We start from the raw sequence: 19,119 nt of genomic DNA, 5'->3' as shown, positions 1-19,119 counted from the left end.
CATGTTTCCAAATTTATTTCTTTTCTGAAATTTTTGCACCAACTGATCATATTATCTTTCAATATCCAACCTATCGTTCTATAGTTTTTTAACTATTTATATACCTTTCCAATTAATTTCCCTTGATTTTGAGTCAACAATTTGCCCAATATATTATTTTCTTTTTTAAAAATATAAGTTTTAATATTCTTTTGATATCTAGAGTTAATCTGCACATACTGCCACCAATCTAGGTCAACACCTATCTCTTGTAGTTCTTGTTTAGTTCTCAATTTTAATTGATTATCCCATAAATGTCTATATTTCCATATCTTTCTGTCTTTTAAAAGGTTTGGGTGTGAAATGGCCTCAATTGGTGAAATCCATTTGGCACTACTAAAAAATGGTTTTTCTTTATTTATTTTATTTATTGGATTTGTATGCCGCCCCTCTCCAGAGACTTTATTTTATTCCAAATGTCTATCAATGCTTTTCTAATAATATTACTTTTAAAATATGAGTGGGTTTTCAACTTTTCATACCATATAAAGGCATGCCAGCCTAACATTAAATCATGGCCTTCTAAGTTACCGTATATACTCGAGTATAAGCCGAGTTTTTCAGCCCCAAAAATGGGCTGAAAAACCCGACCTCGGCTTATACTCAGGTCACCACAAGAGGGCGCCGAATCACCACAAGAGGGCGCACAGCGGGAGCCCGGCAGACATTCCTGGCTTGGGCGGGTGTGGGAAAGGGCGAAGTGCGGCGGCAAAGGGCGCTCCAACCAAAGCGGCTGTGGCAAGAGTGGGGAAGTTGCCTCCTCTCCCCGGCTCTAGCAAAGATGCCAGCCAACTGCAAGAGGGGAAAAGACGATGGGAAGCTGGTGAGGTCGGGGCGGGGGGACTCGTGAAGCAGGAATCCCCCCCCACCTCATCGTCTTTTCCCCTCTCGCACGCCGTCGGAGCAGTTGGCTGGCAACTTTCCTGGACCCGGGGCAAGGGAAGGCAACTGCCCCACCCTTCCCACAGCCGCGTCACTCGGAGCCCTCTTTTACTTCCCTCTTGGAGCTCCTGTCGGCGTCTTGCAGCTGCCTTCCCTTCTCCGGGTCCAGCAAAGTTGCCAGCCAACTGCTCCGACGGCGTGCGAGAGAGGAACAGACAATGCGAAGGTGGTGAGGTCAGGGGGGGGACTCATGAAGCAGGAATCCCCCCCCGACTTCCCATTGTCTTTTCCCCTCTCGCACGCCGTCGGAGCAGTTGGCTGGCAACTTTCCTGGACCCGGGGAAGGGAAGGCAACTGCCCCATCCTTCCCACAGCCGCGTCACTCGGAGCCCTCTTTTACTTCCCTCTTGGAGCTCCTGTCGGCGTCTTGCAGTTGCCTTCCCTTCTCCGGGTCCAGCAAAGTTGCCAGCCAACTGCTCCGACGGCGTGCGAGAGAGGAACAGACAATGCGAAGCTGGTGAGGTTGTGTGTGTGTGTGTGTGTTTGTGTGTGCACCCGTCCATCCTGCGAAGAATGCCTGCTACTTTGAAGGAGTGGGTGTGTAGCCTCCTTTTTCCCTTGCTGAAACCGGGAGATGTTTTTTTTTACTCCTCTCTCCCTCCGTGTGTGTCGGCAGGATGTGGGGGTGGGGCGTGTGAATGAAAGGGAAGCCAAGGCAACAAAGAAAAAGGGGGAGGATGAATTTTAGAGGGCGAGCGTGTGTGTGTGTGTGTGTATGCCCCCTCTCCCCCCCACCCCGTGAAAAATGCCAGCTACTTCTTTGAAGGAATGGTTGTGTAGCCAAAATGCCTCTTTTTCTCCTCGTTGAAACCAGGAGGTTTTTTTTACTCCCTCAGTGTGAGTATCAACAAGTTTAACTATTCCTTGCTCTCTTAGTTGAATTAAAAAGGCCCCCTGCTGTCTGATTCTCCTCCCCCTCCTTTGAAAGGATTTAAACTGTTTAAAAAATGGTATTTTGTGGTAGTTGCTGTCCTTGCTTGGATAGGATCTAATAATGTGTTTATGAGGCAGAGCTAGACAGGAATTCCTAAAGTGTGTTTGTGGATCTTTAAAAGTTGCCTTTTATAAAGTGGGTTTGAGAGCGAGTCTTCGGAGAGGGGCGGCATACAAATCCAAATAATAATTAATAATAAGTTTCAATTAACAAGTATGAGGGGAAGCATTTTACATATTTTAAAAATGAGTTTGATTCTAAATAGGACCTGCATATTTAGGATACAAAACCACAAGAACTGTCTGTGTTTAGCAAGTTTTGTTTGTCTCGCTAGTCTGTCTGTCTCCCTATCTATCTATCTATCTATCTATCTATCTATCTATCTATCTATCTATCTATCTATCTATTTTTCTGTCTGTCTGTCTGTCTGTCTGTCTGTCTATCTTTCTATCTATCTCTATCTATCTTTCTTTCTATCTATCTTTCTATCTATCTATTTTTCTATCTATCTATTTTTCTATCTACCTATCTATCTATCTATCTATCTATCTATCTATCTATCTATCTATCTATCTGTCTGTCTGTATATATTTCTATCTATCTATCTATTTTTCTGTCTGTCTGTCTATTTTTCTGTCTGTCTGTCTGTCTGTCTGTCTATCTGTCTGTATCTATCTATCTATCTATCTATCTATCTATCTATCTATCTATCTATCTATCTATCTATCTGTGAGCTGATAACCTCACAGCAGCTAATGCTGAAGCTCTTCCTTGGATACACTTGTTTGTTTGTTTGTTTGTTTGTTTGTTTGTTTGTTTATTTATTTAATTGGATTTGTATGCCATCCCTCTCCAAGGACTCAGGGTGGCTCACAGCATATATAAAAAAAGAACAATAATGTAAATCCAATTAATGATGAGAAGGAATCCAGTTTTGAAGAATTTTAACTCTTAGGTTTTAGCTTTGTTGCTGATCGAGCTACTTTTTTTACTTTTTAATTTATTGTTAATATTGTTAATTTGTTTACCCTCTTTAAAATTTACAGAGCTAGTTTACTGATTTTCTTTAAAATAAATATTCTAAAACATGTCTCAATGTAATTTTATTGTTTTCCATTTTTATAAGTTACCAGTAGCCACTGCATTTTCTAACCTCGGCTTATACTCGGGTCAATACGTTTTCCCAGTTTTTGTGGCAAAAATTGGTGCCTCGGCTTATACTCGGGTCGGCTTATACTCGAGTATATACGGTAAGTAATCTTCGATTTTCAAGAGTTAACCATTCTTTTATCCATGTTAAAGCGTAAGTATAAGTATAACTTCCATTTTGGGAGGCCTAGGCCTTCTCTTTCTTTACGATCTTGTAATGAATTTTGTTTTATTCTTGGTTTCTTACCTTGCCATATGAATTTTTTTGTAATACTATTTAATTCTGTAAAAAATTTTGGCCCAGGATTAATTGGGATAACTTGAAAAATAAATAATACTTTAGGGAGGATATTCATTTTAATTGTGGAAATTCTTCTTACTAGGGATAATTGCAAATTATTCCATATCTCTAGGTCCTTTTTAATCTGTCCTAAGCGTTTTATGTAATTATCATTTTTTAAAGATATAGCTTTGGAGGTAACCCACATACCTAAATATTTCACCTTTTTTGTAACTTTCATATTTGTTAAATTTTCTAGATGTTTTCTCTGTGACTCCTCCTTCTCATATTTTTTGTTAATATCTGTATCTTTTCTTTATTAATTTTCAAACCTGCAACTTTTCCATATTCTTCTATAATATCTATTAACCTTAAAATTGATGTTGAAAAATCTTCTATAATAAAAACTACATCATCTGCGAAAGCTTGAACTTTGTATGTTTCTTTTTTAATCTTCAACCCTTTTATTTCCTTTTCTGCTCTTATTTTTATCAATAAAACTTCTAATGTTAAAATAAATAATAGTGGTGATATTGGACATCCTTGTCTCACTCCTCTTTGTATTTCTAATTTTTCTGTTTGTTCACTATTTTAATAAATAAAATAATTCTAGCTGATTGTTCAGAATATATAGCATCTATTATATTAAAAAAATTGGTTCCTACCTCCATCTTATTTAATTGTATTTTCATAAAGTTCCAGTCTACATTATCAAACACTTTTTTAGCATTTAAAAATATAAGTGACATTTGTTTTTCAGGATGTTGTTCATAATATTCTAGGGTATTTATTATTGTTCTTAAATTGTTTTTAATTTGTCTTCCTGGTAAAAATCCGTTTTGGTCTTCATGTATCATTCCATTTATAATATTTTTAAACCTAATTGCAAAAATTGATATAAAAATTTTATAATCTACATTTAACAATGATATTGGCCTATAGTTTTCAATTCTTTCCTTCTCAGTTCCCACTTTATGTATTAAAGTTATTAAGGTTTCTGTCCATGTTTTTGGTAATTTACCATCTGCTGCTATTTGATTATATATTTCTAACATATTTTTTAAAAAGTATTTCAATATCTAACTTATAAAATTCTGCTGGTATCGCATCTGGACCAGTCGCTTTATTATTTTTCTGATTTTTAATAGATTGTCATAATTCTATTTCTGTGATAGGTTTATTTAATCTTTGTTTTTGAACTTCCATCAATACTGGTAGGTCTATAGTCATTAAATAATCAAAAATTAAATATTCTTTTATTTCTTCTTTCCCATATAATTTCCCATAAAATTCTAGTGCTATTTCCTTTTTTTCATCTGTTCTATGCCTTATTACACCTTTACTATCTATTAATTTTTTAATAATTTTGTTTTCTCTCTCTTTCCTAAGTTTGTATGCTAGCCATCTTCCTGGTATGTTTGCATGTTCAAAATAGTCCTATTTTGCTCTTTTTATTTGTTCTACCATTGATTCTTGTTCTATCAACCTTAGTTTGTGTTTTAATACTTCTCTCTGATTTTTAACTTTATCATCATATTCATCTTTTTGCATTTCTAATTCTAATTTTTTCAGTTCATCCTCTAGCTCTTGGTGTTGTAACTTCTTCTCTTTATTTTTTCCCCGCCATATAAGAAATTGTTAACCCAGGTATGTATGCCTTTGTTGTATCCCTAAGGTTTTGTGAGGTAGTGTCATTATTTTTATTTATTTTTTAAAAGCCTCTAATTTTTTCTCTATCCATTTTTTATAGTCAGGGTCATTTACTATATTTCTATTCATCGACCAGTTATTTACTTTTCTTTTACCTTTCCAATATATCACTAACAGATTATGATCTGCCGAGCTATTAGTTTCAATCTTGATATCTCTGATCTTTTCCATTATGTGAGCTGCGGCCCAAGCCATGTCAATCCTAGATCAAGTTTTATGTGGGTTAGAATAAAAAGTATATTGTTTATTATGTGTGTGATATTCATGCCATATGTCTTTTAATAATAATTCTGTACTCATTTTCCAAAATGTTGCAGGTAAAATTACCTTTTTTTTCTTTTCTTCCCCCCCCCCCGTATAATCCATTTGATTATCTGAGATCACATTGAAATATCCTATTATTATCATATTTTCTATTGATAGTTGGTTATTTTGTCATGCAAATCTTTATAAAATTGTTTTTGGTTGTCATTTGGTGCATAAATTGAAACAATTATGAGAGGTTTTGTTTCTAAAACTAATTGTACCATTAAAATTCTGCCTTCACTATCACTATATATTTGTTTAGATTCAATTATTTCATCAATATACATTGCTACTCCTATTTTCTTTTGATTTGCCAAACTAGAATATAGTTTCCCCAGTTTTGAATTATTAAGAAGGCTTCTCTTTGATTTTTTGATGTGAACTTCTTGTAGAATGTTTATTTGTGCTTTTTGTTTTCTGAGTTTAGTCAATATTTAATTTTTTTTCTTAGGATTATTCAAACCGTTAACATTGACTGAAAAGATTTTCAAGTCATGTGACATTTTTATTTGTAATATTTTTTGGTTTCTTTCGGTTCATGTTGTCTACTATCTAAGACTATTTCTTGTTGAACTTGTAGTTGTTTCTTTTTAACATCTTGTGTTTCTCCCCTTTCCTTGCTGGTGGCCCATCTTTCTTCTTCTTTGCCCTTGAGTTCTATCTATAATTGATCAATCTTGTCCAATCCACTTTGTGCAAAAAAGCTCTTGCTTGGTCCACATTCTCTATCTTAATTTTCATTGCTTTCCAGGTCAGGGTAAGGCCTTCTGGTACCAACATCGAAAAACAATCTTCTTTTTGATTAAGACACTTGTAAGGAAGTAGTACTCTCTTCTGCTTTCTCTTACCCTCTTTGGAACTTGTTTAAGAATCACGATGTCTTTCCCTTTGTGCTTCCAAGTCTGATTTCTCACCTGTTTAAGATGTCATCTTTAATTATTCTTCTTGCAAACTTAATGTGGACTTCTCTTGGTAAATTGTGCTGTCTTACATATCCTGTTTGGACTCTGTAGACTTCATCTATTTCTCTTATCAATTCTTGTGGGTCCGCTTGTAAGATTTCACCTATTATCTCTGCCATTTTTGCGGCTAAATCTCCATCTCTTTCTTCCTCTATATTTTGAAATCTCAAGCCATGTGATGCAGATTGAAGTTCAAGGTTGGTTATTGCTTCATCAAAGCTTCTGCAAGCCGCATAATTATGTTCTTCATATTCTTCTACCTTTTGTCCCATGTCCTGAACTTTTTCTTCTGTTGCTTTTATTCTTTTTTCATTTTCTTATAAATTTTGTTGTATTACTTTCATATTTAAATCCATCTCATTCATGCTCCCTTTGACTTCACCAATTTCATTTTTAAGTTCACCAATCTCCTTCTTAATCTCTGTTTTCAAAGTGCCCATTTCATTTTTCATCTCTTGTTTCATTTCTTCAAAATATTTTTCACTTCCTCTTTATTTGTTTCTAATTGAATTTTTGTCTGTGTTTGCGTTTTCGGCATAAAATCTTGTATACCTGCTAGTGTATCTTGAATAGATTGGAAGTTTAGTTCTGCAGGTGGCTTTTCTTTTTCCTTTTCTTTTTCCTTAGCTAACATTGTTGTTATTGTCCTTTGTTGTAATGGGGATGATGTTGGAGATACTTTAGGCATGGGAGTTGGGGTTGGAGTTGGCGTAGATGTTTGTTTTCAGGTTGTTGTTGTTTTCACCGAGGTCACACTTTGTGCCCTCTAGGAACCTTTCATATCTCAAAAGTTTACAGTTTATTATACAATTTCTTAATAAAATTTCCTATACTTTATAATTGAAATAGTTATTTTAAACAGTTAAAAAGAAAACTCAATTTAATAAAAGTATGAAAAATGGAAAATACAAAAAAGGGGGAAATATATAAAATATATATTATATATTTAACCAATGAAAGAGGTCAGAATGAATAAAAATGGAAAAGAAAAGTTGAAAAATAGTAGAAATAACAAAGAGAAGGGATTTTAATAAGAAAAAAAAATATTTACTTGGGCAATATACTATGTTTGTTAAAGCCAGGGGAAGTACACCGGGTATAGAAAGGGGAAAAACAAAATTCTAGCACATTTTATGTATCTAATTTAATTTAATAGAAAAAAAGAAAAATTTAAAAAATAAGATAGTCCAAAGAAATATAAAAAAGGAAAAAAGGAAAAAAATATAAGAAGGGAAAGAAAATAAAAAAATTAAAAATTTATTATATCAAAAGAAGAAAAAAAAGAAAAAAATCAATATATCCTGTTCTGTCGAGCTCTCTAGTAGAATCCTCCCAAAAATGCACAGATACAATTTCAGACACACACACGTTTGAAAATTCAAAACAATGCTCTTTATACCGAAAATGCAAATAAACAGAGCACTCTTTTTGTATAGCAAAGAGCACTTGTCTCCAAACAAATTGGTAATTTGTACAAGTCCCTTATCAGTTCTGTGATACTTAGCTTGCAGCTGTGAGGCAATTCATAGTCCTTCTTCTTTCACAAAGTGAAATACACTTTGCTCTGGGTTAGTTTCAAAGTGGGGAAAAATCAGCACACAAAGATCAAAGTCAGCAAAGCAGTCATGAAACACAACGATCAGATAATCCTCCACAATGGCCAAACCCACAGGCTGCTAATTACCACAGCCCCACCCAACCATAGGTGGCCTCATTTTCTTTGATAATAATCTCTCAGTTGTTGTTGCCTATGCATCGCTCCCCTCATACGTGGCTGTATAATTAACTCTTGTTCTGAATCCAAGGAGGAGCTAGATAATTGATCTCCTTCTAAGCTGTCTGCCACACTCTCCTCCTCCCTGTCACTCATGTCTTCTTTCTCAGAGGAGCCTTCATCATCAGATTTCACCAGGGGCAAAACAGGCCTGCAGCATGTGGATGTCTCCCCCCACATCCACAGTCCTTGGGGCAGGAGCAGGGCCAGAGCTAACCACAACAATATCCAAATATCAAAAAGGAGTAAAAATATAAAAATGTAAAAATGTTTTCTAAATAAAAAAATAGGAAAGAGACGAAAAGAGGCAAGTTTTAAATTTTTTCAAGGGTGTTCAGTCTTGATTCTCAGTCTCTTATTAAGCAACTAAGGAAAAGAAAACTAAGTCCAAAAATAAAGTCAAAGTCCAAATTTCACAAAAAGATCCAAGCAAAGAAAATTATATAGAGCAGTTATATTGCTGTATAAAAATCCAACAGTATAAAATCCAAAGTAAAGTTAAGGCGGAAAAAAATCTAGTCCATCTTTTTTTTTTTTTGATCCTTACGTCCTGGTATCAAAGAAAATATTCCTTTAATGAATACCTCCAAAGTTATTACAGTTCTCTTTCTTCTTTATTCTTTCTATTATAAACGTAATCCAAATTTTAAAAAAGGTAAAAAAGGTTCAAAACGCTGTAACGTTTGTTACAACGCTGTAAAATTCATTGAAAGGGAATTTTTAGATCATTTGTCACAGTTTATTCTAAATTAATCCAATTAAAAAATTCACCCAATTATTTATTAATCCCAATGTTTAAAAAAATTTGAAAGTTCAAAACACTATATAATATCCAAATGTAAAATATAGAATACAAAATATAAAATTGTCACTTTTTTTCCTTCCAAAAGAAGCAGTTTAACAAAGGAAAGTAGATCCAGCCGTTCTTTTCTTTTGTGGATGGATTTCACTCCGAGATGTAAACTTTATTTAAAGTTCGCCTTTTACTTTCAATATCTTCACTTTTCACTTTTCGAACATTAAATACCATAAGATTACCTTGTAGGTGCTTTGCTTTTCTTTTTCCTGCTGATCTGTGTTTTTGTAGACTTCTTAAAATTCTCTTGACTTCCTTCGTAGGACTGATCGCTATGGCCGCGTTCCTGCAGCCGCTGGGATGCGGTTCTCCATGGTACAGCTGCGGGGCTTTCCCTACCCTCTGGAGCAGTGGCGATCTGCTCCGAGGGATCTGGGAGACCCCCCTGTTCTGTGTCGAGCCCTCCGGGCTCAGACAGAGCGCAAATTCGCGCCCTGCAGCAGGGAAAAGGTGTAGCGAAGACGGAGCGATGTCTTCACCTACCCGGTGCGATCGAGCGTCAGCCGGCAGGTTTCTGAGGACCAAATCGGGCAAGGGTTCTACTCAATTTTGTTTCTGGTTCCAAAATCTTTGGGAGGGTTGGGAGCCATTCTTGGCCTCAAAAGGCTGAACCATTATATTAGATACAGACAGTTCAAGATGCACTCACTTCAATCTATCTTGATGTGCGTTAAGAGGGGGGACCCTCCTTGCTTCTATCGATTTAATGGAGGCTTACCCCCATGTTCCCATCCTTCCATTACACCAGCAGTACCTCTGGTTCTGCTATGGAGACACCCATTACCAATATTGGGTTCTGCCCTTTGGACTTTCCTTGGTCCCTAGAGTTTTCACCAAGGTGCTGACGGCCTTAGCAGCCCACCCCAGAGGCCTTCTTGTGTGTGTCCACTGTTACCTAGTTGATATCCTAATTTTGGCTTCCTCCATTCAGCAAGCCTTGCATGACATCCAGGTAATTATTGACATCCTTAAACACCACAGATTCTCCCTTAACCTCCCCTTCTACCCATCTTACCCATCTGGTTGCCATTGTTGACTCTCTGCAGTGCAGTTCCTCTCTCAGGAGCATCAGGACAGCATTCGTGAACTGGTGTCCTCTGTCCTCCAGAAGCGCAGTGTCCCTCTGCACCTACTTTCTATGTTTCTGGGCAAATTAATTTAATGTATCAGTATGGGTCCACCTACACTTGAGAGACTTGCAAAGAGAATCTTATCTTTCCAGAAATCGGGTTGAGATTCCTCTCCAGCTAGCATCCTAGTTCCCCCAGGGGTCTGTTATTTTTTCCTATGGTGGAAATCTCTGGTCAGGGCAGCTTGTTCCATGAACCTCCCAGACAGACACCAGTCTCTTGGGTTGGAGGCCCACACCTTGACAGCCATGGTCAAAGGTCATTGGTCAGCTCTGGAGGCGATACTTAGCATCAACCAGATGGAGCTGCATGACATGTCTCCTGCCTTCCAGGAGCTGCAAACACTGACAGCAGGGACACATGTCCTAATTCTTACTGACAACATCACGGCCAAAGCCCATATCAACTGGCAGGGGGGCACCTGATCACGTGCACTGAGAGACCAAGATTCTAGGCAGTTGGGCAGAACAACATCTCATTTCAATAATGGCAGAGCATATCTCAGAGTTGGTCAATGTCTGGGAGGATTGGCTGAGCTGCTCAACCCTAAGTCAAACAGAGTGGCAGCTTCACCTGGACATCTTCCTCCAATTGTCCATCAAATTTAGCTCTCCATTAGTTGATTTTTTTGCCATCAGAGAGAAGAGAGTTTCCAAAGAGAAGAGAGTTCACCAGAGAGTTCCCCACCTGGGACCTGATGAAAGTCCTGAATTCTCTTATGGGGCACCTTATGAACCACTCCACTCCTCCACCCTCAGTTTTCTGTCCTTTAAAATGGCCTTCCTGGTGGCTATCATCTCAGCCAGGTAGATCTTGGAGATAGTGGTCCTTTCCAATTGCAAGGACCTTTGCATTTTTCATACCGATCAGGTAGTGCTCCATCTGGATCCAACCTTTATCTCTAAAATAAATTCATGGTATCATCAGGCCCGAGAGATTATATTACCTAGTTTTTGCCCACATCCTCCCAGATCCCTGGAACACAACTGGCACACCCTCAAATTGAGGAGAGCCCTCCACATTTATTTCAAGGGCACTGAGATAACTGAGGGCTTAAGGTCCTGTTGGAAAGCTTGTTTTTCTTCAGCTTTCAATTCTGAGTTCATTGAATGAACTAACTTCTTGCAGAGTGACATTTCTTCCAAATTTCCAACTGCACACCCTTCTGCTGACCACACTTTGAATCTGTGTTTCATCTTCATTGAAAGTGGGCTATGGAGACAGAGGCAGAATTAATATTAAATAGACTTGGTCCTCATTGGCTGATGGACAAGGTTAACCCATCATGATGATAGCTCCATGTCTATGAGAAGAAGTGTACCAGGTAAGGTCAATGTCCCCCCCCCCTTTTATATATACATTGAAAGAAACTTTAAAAAAATTATTTGACATTTGTTATAAGTCTTACTTCATTCTGAGCTGTAGCTTTTCTGACTTTATATTTGAATATTTGAGCTACTTGTTGGTATACTGCCCTAGTTATATGTCTTCTTTCCTTTTTTGTACTTATCTTTGACTTTCAGTTTCTGAAAGAATTATTTGGATAACTATGCAGGTTCCTTCTTGAATTTCTTATTTTTCATTTTCTGTGATTTAAACTGGACTGGGCTTTTCCAATAAAAAAATTCAAAGTTGTTTTCTCCTTTCTCCTCTGGCAAACCCTATTCCACCCCCTCCCCCCAATCACTTCATCTCTGTTAGTAAGAATTAAGTCCAGTATATCTCATTCTCTAGTATTTTCCTCTATCTTTGGGATGACAAAAGTGTAGCTAGGTTGGTCAGGAACCTGTTCAAACTTCCACTTGATGCAGCATTTATCTCCCAGTTGATGTCAGGGTAAAGTCCCCCATTGCTACTGTGGTATGTTTCAGCCATACATTTGTTAACTGGTTAGCAAAGAGTTTATTGTATTTCTTCTGCTTGGTTCTGTAGTATAAATGTATGGCAATGCCATTCTTTTTTTCTTTAATATTGACCCATATGCATTCTGTAGATATACTGGTAGTATTTTTAAAAAATAACCCCTCTGCTAACCCCTCTTTTGTAAGATCTGTTTCTTTTGAATAGTTTGTATCCTTCCACCAGTACATTTATGCCATTAGTTTCATCCCACTAAGTTTTGGTAATGGCAACTGCTAAGTTGTGGCAATGATGATAGGAGACAGACTTCAGAATAGCTCTTTACTCAGTAACAGCTCAAGACAAGCAGCAAATTGTACTAGCCCATTTATACAACCAATAGTGTTTGAGCATTATCCTGCTCAAATACTGGACCTTAGTGAAACCATGTACAAACTGTCAGTACATAACAGCAACTATATCATACTTGCCCAATTGTACTAGTATGTGATGTTCATCTTGTTTGTTCCCCACTTTGAAAAAAAACATCCAAGTGCTGTTAAATGCAAAACCTCCAAATCTTATCCCCTCTACCACTCCACCTCCACCTGACTACACCCTAACAAGCTCACCTCAACCACCACCCATTATACAAAGACAGTCCAAATCTTCCCCAGACATTCCCACTCTTGTCAAAGATGCAATGGAGCATGAACATAAACGCCGGAAAGCCATCCTATTCAGCCTTGAAGAAAATGGTGAACCTGATATAACAAAAATACAGAACATTATCCACCAACAACACTCTCAAACTGAATCTCCCCTGAAGATATATTAGAAGTCTCCAGAAATGGACCAGAGCATAAGTTCAGTGATGGCTCGGTGGCACCACATTTTTGCAGAGTGGTCTGCAAAAATGAACCTACAAAACAGCTTTTCATCAAGACCATTAACCTATTAGCCAGAAACAACATCAGTTACAAGAAACTTAGATCCTGACCATACCTTTCGCTCCTTCAACGCATCCGATTCCGTGAACTAAGGGCAGAATTAAAGAGACGCCTTGACTTGGGTGAAACAAACCTATACTTAGACTACCACACTGAATGCATTAAATCTATGACCCACAACCCTCCCTACATCTTCCAGTCTAACTATTCTTATCAACCAGCCAATACCTCCCAACTGACCATCCCACATCAACAAACTGATACCTACCAACTAGCCACACAACAACAACAACAAAATGGCATCCCAAACACCACAAACAAAGACTAGGAAAGCGCGCCCCTTACTACCTCTAACAAATCCAAACCCTACTCCCAACACAAAACTAATCTCAAATGCAAAATATTAAATGCCAGAAGTATAATCAACAAGATGTCTGAATTCCTCCTTCTTCTTGACTCCTCAGTCTTTGATATTATCTTTGTCTGTGAAACATGGCTCAATGTATCCTACCCTGACTCAATTATTATAGCAAGGAACTATCTTGTGTCTTATTCTGACTGTGAATCCCGCAGGGGAGGCAGGGGAGCTATTTTTTTTTTACAAAAAATCTCTAAATCTAAAAAACATCAAAGTTGCACAAGATCTATCGCTCCCTGAAACTATTGTCTGTGATCTATCCCTAAATACCGCAATTCACTTCTTACTCTGGTACAGAACTCCAGACTATGACATCACACATGCAAACAAATTATCCTCACTACTAACGTGGGCTACCCACTGCCCACACCCCATTATCTTCCTCAGAGACCTCAACCTGCCACACATTAACTGGACCCCTAAATGAATGCAGCACAGAACCTACCTATTCTACCACACATAACACTGTCACCAGCCTGGGACTTGACCAACTAGTAACTAACAATACTAGACTAGATAATTGTCTGGATCTCATCTTCTGCAATAGCAAATGTGCAATATATGGTTTACAAATAAAAGAACCATTTTCCAACAGTGACCACAGCATGATAAACTTCAATCTCAACCTAAGCCACACTAAGATCCACCCAAATAATATGACACCGAAATTCAATTTCAAAAAAGTGACCTATGAGCACATTGAAGCCCATCTCCCAACATTAAACTGGCAAACTATATTCTCTAACTGCAACTCTACTGATGACCTCTACAACACATTCCTGCTCGAAATGAAAATAATTATCAGACTTCACGTACCACTAACATTGACCTCAAACAAGAAAAATAACCTTCCCATATCAATAAGAAAATTACAAACAAAGAAAAAATTCCTCTGGTGGAAAAACAAAAAAGGACAAGTAGCCAGCTGTTATAAAAGCATATGCAACCAAATTAAAGCAGAATGTCTCAACTACCACAGCAAACAAGAGGAAAACCTCCTATGCACCAAATCTAATCAAGCCTTCTACAATTTTGTCAACAACAAACTCAAGGACTCTAGACCTATCCCACCTCTCAAAGGACCCAACTATAGGGTGAAAGCCCCCTGATGAGCAAGGGAGGGTCCCCTTAACCTTGAACTTGGACTTGAACTTGACTCTCCCTTGCTCTCTGCCATGCCCATGCATGTGGGGAGGCTCACCCACCCAGGTTGTCATCTCTAGGCATGTGGTGGGTGAGCCCCAAGGCAGGTACCTCTGCCAGTCTGAAAGACAGGGTGCCGCCCAAACTCAAACATGAAGGTGCCAATGTTCAACCATGGACCACAGGGTGCTCCCTCTTCGCACAGACCACATTGGGCCAATGCACATCCTGTACATCAGGTGGGTGTTATTCTGAACCGTCCCCCCAGTATTGCCAGTTTGACTCGATATGTTCGTCTGTAGCCATCTGCCCACCTTGGGCCATGCGGTGTCATCCCCTGAGGGATGCCAACCTAAGCCCCCACACCTCGGGGCGCCATACTCCAAAAACTCTGGGGGACCCCACTTAACAGCCAGGTTTTGGTAATATGCCAGAAGATGTTCTCTTGTGAGGGCCTCCCACATATGCCCCGAGCCTCGGCGGTACTATCCAAAACCGGGGGTCCCCCCTATTTCACATCACCAGCTCCCTACCTCATTCTAGGACCAGGGGTCACTTAACAGCCAGGTTCCGGTATTATACCAAAAGATGTCCTCCCGTGAGGGCTGCCCATGCACCCCAAACTTCAGGGGTGTGATCTAAAACTGGGGGGTCCCCCCCTACTTCCTGTCACCAACTCCTTAAATCGTCCACCTTCCCTCACTTAACCTATGCCCTTTGACAACCCAGCATACCTCGTTGAGGTACACCAAGATAAGCCCTACACACCTTGGGTGTCATTCTAGGACCAGGGGGGAGGTCCACTTCCCAGCCAGGATTACTTGGCCACCATGGACCATAAAATGCCAACTTCGCATATCCCAATGCAATGGGGAACCATTGTTGCACCATTATTAGCGAGGAGGGTAAGGGCAGTTCGAATCTCCGGGGGGAGTTGATTCCAAAGGGCCGTGGCTGCCAAAGAGAAGGCTCTTCCCCTGAGTCCTGCCAGATGGCATTGTTTAGTTGACAGGATCTGGAGAAGGCCAACTGTGGGACCTAATCGGCCACTGGGATTCATGTGGCAGCAAGCGGTCTCGTAGTATTTTGGTCTGATACCACGTAGGGCTTTATAGGTCATTACCAACACTTTGAATTGTGACAGGAAACTGATCGGCAGCCAGTGCAAGCTGTGGAGTGTTGACACAACATGAGCATATCTGGCGAAGCCCATGATAGCTCTCGTGGCCGCATTCTGCATGATCTGAAGTTTCCGAACACTCTTCAAAGGTAGCTCCATGTAGAGAGCATTGCAGTAGTTGAACCTTGAGGTGATGAGGGCATGAGTGACTGTGAGCAGAGACTCCCTGTCCAAATAGGGCCACAACTGGTGCACCAGGTGAACCTGGGCAAACACCCTCCTTGCCACAGCTGATGGATGGTGTTCTGTTAGCTGTGGATCGAGGAGGATGCCGTTGCAGACCCTCTCCAAGGGGGTCAGTAATTCCCCCCCAGGGTAATGGACAGACAGATGGAATTGTCCTTGGGAGTCTGTTGACACCCATCCAGACCCTGATAGCTTCCAGGCCCTGGCACCTCACTTCCATTGCTTCAGCGATTGGACCTGGGGTGGAGATGTATAACTGGGTATCATCAGCATACTGATGATACTTCACCCCATGCCCTTGGATGATCTCACCCAGCAGTTTCATGTAGATATTAAATAGCAGGGGGGAGAGGACCATCCCCTGAGACACCCCACATGGGAGAGACCTAGAGGTCAACTTCTGACCCCCCACTAACACCGACTGCGACCGACCGGAGAGGTAGGAGGAGAACCATTATAGAACAGTGCCTCCCACTCCCAACCCCTCCAGCCGGTGCAGAAGGATACCATGGTCGATGGTATCGAAAGCCGCTGAGAGATCAAGAAGCACCAGGACAGAGGATAAACCCTTATCCCGGGCCCACCAGAGATCATCCATCAACGCGACCAAAGCAGTTTCCCTGCTATAGCTGGGCCTGAATCCTGATTGCCCAGGGCCTAGATAATTGGTGATGATAGCTTCTGGAAGGTAATGTTCTTGTTTAACTTAGACTTTCTTTAGGTTCAGTGATTTCTTATAGAAGATTGTAACTCCACCTTCTCTACAGGTTTCGCGATCAGATCAATAAATGTGATAGTCACTTACTGTGATAATGGAGTTGGGGAGAGTTTGAATTTAACTATGTTTCGCATATAAATATGATGTCAAATTTGGTGGGTTTTAGAAGAGAATGAGTTCATGTGTTTTGTTAACAATTCTTCTTGAGTTTATTAGTTTGCATTTAATGTGGTTGATATGGTTGATGATGAGGGAATAAGGGCGTGCATACCTAGTCTTGGTTAATTGGGAGTTGGTTTTAGTTGGAGGTCGGTAGGCAGTTAGGATGGATTTGAGCGATGGTTGTTTGAGAGTTGTGGTGTACGGTGGTTGTTCTTGGTTGACGGTGAATTGTATGTTAGGATGGTTTTGGGTGATGGAGGTTGGAAAGTTGGATGGTGGGATGCGGGTCTTGGTTCTAATGCAGCCAGCTTGGTAGTCAATGTGTAGGTTGGTTTGTCCTTTTTTGAAAACTGCACATAATTCACAAGATTGCATTAGTTGTTATATGGATAAGTCAGGCCTTGGGTTGGAGTCATTTCGGTTAATGGAGTTTATAGTATTGATGAATTTACGTTTGCAAACGACTCTACAAAATTGAAGGGCTGCCGAACCATCTCTATATTTGAACTCGGGGCCCTCTCTGGACACTTCAATGATTTCATCCATTGGGAATTCTGGTGAAATGATATTGCAAATCTTATCAACATCAGTTTCGTTAGTGACTTCCAGGCCAAATAGAACGGCATTATTACGTTTTTGTTCTCTTTCAAGGGTGTCTTTGATTAGTAGGGATATGTTGTTTGGGTGGTTGGTGGATTGATGAGGAGGTGATTGATGTGGTTGACCATATAGTTGAGGTAGTGGATGATGGGCTATTGGTTGAGGCAGTCATTGTTGTATTGTAGTGTGATTTAGGTCTATTGAATTTATGTTTGACTGTGCTGTGATTTTATTGTCTAGGGATGTGAAACATGCTTCTATAATTGCTTCAATATGTGCTTCCATATTATTTGTGTGAAGATATGGTTGACTCAAGGTTGTGAAATTTATTAGACATGGTGATTAGCTGATTCAGTTTGGGTAGATATGTTGGGCAAAAATGAAGAAAATTGTGAGCTTGGTTATGTTTTTGTTTATTTCCAGGAAGGTGTTGTGGGCTTAATTTAGGCATATTTCACATTTGTTACATTCTTCTATATCATAGGTAGTTTTGTTGCATTTGTAGCAAATAGTATCTTTGGTAGCAGTGTTCCCTCTAATTTTTTTGGGGGGGGGCGGAAAAGTATAGTGTCTGAGCGGCAGTCCCTTCTGGACTGGGCGGCACAGAAATAATAAACAAACAAACAAACAAACAAACAAACAAACAAAAAACCCACCCTGTTTTGCCTCAGATAATTTCAAAATAAAATACTGTACTGTGTGTCTATAACAGTGAGCTCATAATAGGGCAACTCTATCAATATCAAAATGGCACTTAAATAGTTGAGCTAGTTTCAAACTAGATTTTGATTTTCTTTCTCTCTTCCTTACTCCCATTCTTTTTCTTTCTCTTTTCCTTCCTCTCTTTTTTCTATCTGTTTCTCTCTCTTCCTCTCTTCCTCTCTCTCTCCTTCCCTCTCACTCTTTCCCTCTCGGCTTCTAGGCAGGTTTGGAAAACTCTGAGTTGATGATGATTTTTAAGTGAGCTCACTGCTCAGCTTAGAGGGAACTATGGTAGAGGTAGCTTACCTTTGGGGGTATTTGTATGTGGAGGTTTTTGATTTTTTGTTTGGAATGGTTGATGAGAAGCTAGTGGTTGACAAAGGAGTAGAAATCACTTGGAGTAGGAATGCAGAAGATAGGTAAAAGTGTCAAGAGGCTTTAGCTTCATTTCTCAGTTGATCTCCTTTTAAGTCCCTAGGGCTTTGGGATGGTTCTTATGCAAACAGGGTCAGTGGTCTTTTGTTACCCTGGGAAGCCATTTGGACTGATTCTTTAAATGGTGGCTAACTTCAGGTGTGAAAGGGGGTTCAGGGAGAATCAGGACCAGCAGGGATTTGGGGCTCCGGAATGAGCATTGGGGTTTTACAGCTGGTTTTAGGGGCTCCTGGCTTGATAAGCTTAATTTATTTATTTGTTTGTTTATATTAGTACACTTTACTTTGAGCTGCTAGAATCTCAGCTGGGGATCGGGCACTTCTGGAGTCATTTAGCCACTGGCTGGGCTCCTAATGCCATTTCAAGAGTTACGGGATGGCTCAGCTGGGATCGGGTGCTTTCAGAGTCACTTCAGGATGGCTCAGCTGGTATCAGCATTGCTGGAGTTTCGGAATGGTTGCAGAGTCCTTCCACCACCAGCTGGGCTCCTAATACCATTTCAAGAGTTTGGGGATGGCTCAGCTGGGGATCAGGCACTTTTAGAGTCATTTCATAATGACTCAACTGGGGATTAGGAGCTTTTGGAGTCCTTTTTGTGAGGTACAGCCTATCCCTTGCTAGAAGTCCTTTATGTAGACAGTACAGACAAAGTAGGTAATGCAGACCATTCATGTAGGTAATAGACATGCAGATAATCTTTTATG

General features: G+C 39.6%; 1 protein-coding gene across 7 annotated transcripts in view; it reads left to right on the top strand.

Annotated features, from left to right (window-relative positions):
* DDC (dopa decarboxylase) overlaps nucleotides 1-19,119 on the top strand; it is a 277,543-nt gene that overhangs the window by 187,120 nt on the left and 71,304 nt on the right. The window lies entirely within an intron of this gene.

The sequence above is a fragment of the Erythrolamprus reginae genome, chromosome Z (assembly GCF_031021105.1).
Source record: "Erythrolamprus reginae isolate rEryReg1 chromosome Z, rEryReg1.hap1, whole genome shotgun sequence".
Taxonomy (NCBI): domain Eukaryota; kingdom Metazoa; phylum Chordata; class Lepidosauria; order Squamata; family Dipsadidae; genus Erythrolamprus; species Erythrolamprus reginae.
This window is presented reverse-complemented; position numbering and strand designations above follow the sequence as displayed.